Raw genomic sequence first — 3,063 nt, 5'->3', positions numbered from 1 at the left:
AGTCTCACCATCAGACTTCTGGGTTTAGAGCATGCCTGTAGTTGCAGCTCAGCTTGAGTCTGTCCTAGCTGGGGCATGCCACTGGTGCAATATCACAGACATACCCTGAGTGACTTGCTGAAGAGCACAGAGGAAGTCTGTGTTAGAACTAGGAATGGGGTCCCCAGTCCCAGTCCAAAACTTAAATTACACCAACCATACCTTTTTTGCTAAGTTCAACTTGAACATCCAGCAGTGAAATCTGGAAATGGACCCCTTTAGTAAAGAACTGTATTGTTAAAAATAGTTGGGTTGAGATCCTTTTAAAGAAAACCTAAAGTAAAAGAAAAATTGGCATTGTTATATGTGCAATACATATACACTCATTAATAATATTATACTAGCATATAATTCATAGCATATACACACTATTATAGGAAACAGAGCTAATTATTAAAAATTGGGATACATATTAAATATTTTCTGTTGATCTATGAGCTTATACCATCGTGTTCTCAGTGATTAAAAAGGATTAGCATTGATTAAGTATTAACAGACATAAAAGTGCCGAAACTGAAGATTTTAGATTAACATGCCTAAAGTGATGGCATAATTTGAAGCCGTCTTCCTCAGCTGGCATTCAAGTGTTTTTGGAACAGAAGGCTATGCCGAAGTTGCTTGTTTTGGCAAATTCAGATCCTTACCTCGCTTTCCACCTCATTTCTAGGAATTCAGCCCCTCTCATGCCTGCCAGTCTTCTGAGCTGTGTGCTGTTTTTGGAAGGTCACAATACATTTTTTCATACAACTCCTATGACATACTTTTGTAACATGCCAAAATTTTCTATGAACCTTAAGTGCCATATAAATGATGGCAAAATAAGATCCTTTACATGAATTCTGGCTGTAGGTTTTGTGTGATTCATTTTTAGTCACATATTTGTACCAGCAGGTTGAAGAGCATGCCAACATTTCTATGATAATGTTATTTTAATAATTTATAAATTGCTCAAGAATTTGATCTGTGCTAAATATTAACAATTGAGTTTATAGCTCAGATACCTGTATCATTGTTTAAAAGAACGATTAATTCTGATGGTCAACAATTAGTAATTTACAGAAGTGAAACTAATGTGTTGGTCTAACTGAATTTAATGCTTGTAAAAAATTAAAGCAGCTGAACTATTCAATTTAAAGAACTGGTTACTGCTGTGCTAGAGCAATGCATTTGTTCACAGGGATTCTTATTACTCATTTTTAACACTAACAGGTACTAGCAAGTCTGATATTTTAACTCACACTTTTGGGATCAAAATGGTGTACTGACTTTCTAGGCAGGAAGCAGGGTACCTCTTATGCTTTGACAATGTGTTAGCTTTGTGAAGTCAAATGAAACTATAGAATGCAACAAAGGATTTGAGGAAAGCATGAAAAGCACATGGAGAACTAAACAGCACTTTATAATTCATTGGGCTCAATAGGATTTTCAAAAACATACTCACTTCTGCTTCCTGGTTTTGTTCCATGATTGGGACGTAAAGGCTACTTTCCTACTTGTTTTATTCCCACTTGGTCTTCCCAGTTTTAACAATGAAAATATTCTTCCCAAAAATACAGAAAATATTGCAGCAGTTAAAAGCAGGTTTGCATAGCAACAAATTCCTGGGGGGGTTTAAAACTAGTATTAACATATCTTAGCAAACACTGAGCTATTGTCTAGATTTCAGCAAATGAAAGAGGTATTAAGGTTTTTTTATACAATCATCTTCCTGGGTAAGACTTTTTTTGCTGATTTTGCTTGTATCCCCAGACTGTGGGGCAGTATTTTGTAAGGTAATATTTTCACTCTTCAACAAAAAAAAAAAATATGGGAGAAAGGTATGTGCTAAAAATGAAAGGCCTATTTCTTGCTCTAGATTACTGGGAATTTTATTTTTCTTGAGTACTGTCTCCATAGCCTTTGCTAGAATATTGCAGTGCACACTCAGAAACAACCAGGCCTAATGTTACCATGAATGTCCATTTGCCAGGATTTGCTTTAGTGACCTTATACTGTATATGAGTGAGGCTTCCACTATATGCAAATCACTGTGGTTTTTAAATTTCTTTTAGTTTATCTTGACTAATTCATACTTGGCTGATACCATTTTACTAGGATTTAATGAGGTCTGCAGGATGTATAAAATTGGTCTATCGAGGGCTGTAGTCATAATAACAAAAACACATATTTTGGTCCATTTCTCATGAACCTGCTGGTCTTTACACAACTGAGTTTCTGGCCAACAGCAGAATGAAGTAATTAGCAGTCTTAATCTGAAGTCCAGTAGAAGGCAGGGTAGATTTGCACCTTATAGACTAATCAGGAAAGCTTGTGCTATAGATATATATAGATATATATATACACAAACATACACATATACACATACACGCACATATATACACACATACAATATATATCTATACACATATACACACATATGTAGTCATATGTACATATACATACACACATATATATACATTCTAATATTATAAAAGCTGTAGTCTGTCTGTCCATAAAACTTTATTTGACTTTGATTAGCTGATGGAAACAACCAATTAGAGTGAGAATACAGCATTTGGACAGGAGGTGGTAGAGCAGCAGAGCCGCGCTGTGGTGGTGGCGACACGGGATGGAGTGAGGTGGGTGGGAGAGGCCAGCTGGCCTTGCCTCCGCTGCCCTGCTCCCTGGAGCCAGTTGCAACAGAGCAGACATAAAGCGGGGCCAAGGCCAGCAGAGCTCCCCCCTTGCTTCTCGGAGATGGTGGTGGTGGTGTGGGGTGGATCGGGGTCAGGACTCCTGGGGCGGGGGGGCCGGCCAGGTCAGCAGTATCAGCCTTGCTCCCCCCCCTCCCTGCAGGTGGCAAATATGGGGTGGAGGCCAAGGCCACCACTGCTCCCCTCGCCCCCTCTCATCCATTCCCTTCTGACACGGTGGGGATGGAAGCAGCGGGTCTGGGCCAACGCGGCGGTGGAGGGGAGAAGCAGGCCAAAAGTGGGGGAGAAGCTGACCCATCATGGCAGCTAGGGGTGGGGAGCAGCAGCCCCC

General features: G+C 39.8%; 1 long non-coding RNA gene across 1 annotated transcript; it reads right to left on the bottom strand.

Moving 5' to 3' along the window:
• Positions 1-209: 209 nt before the first annotated feature.
• On the bottom strand, positions 210-2,351 carry LOC109308620. Its single transcript, XR_002100651.1, has 2 exons — positions 684-2,351; positions 210-313 (listed from the first exon to the last, which is right to left on the bottom strand). It is a non-coding gene; the product is annotated as an uncharacterized LOC109308620 (long non-coding RNA).
• Positions 2,352-3,063: the final 712 nt, after the last annotated feature.

This window comes from Crocodylus porosus, unplaced genomic scaffold (genome assembly GCF_001723895.1).
Source record: "Crocodylus porosus isolate Cpor-Errol unplaced genomic scaffold, CroPor_comp1, whole genome shotgun sequence".
NCBI classification, from domain to species: domain Eukaryota; kingdom Metazoa; phylum Chordata; order Crocodylia; family Crocodylidae; genus Crocodylus; species Crocodylus porosus.
Note: the sequence above shows the minus strand (reverse complement) of the source record. Positions and strands in the feature narration are given on the sequence as shown.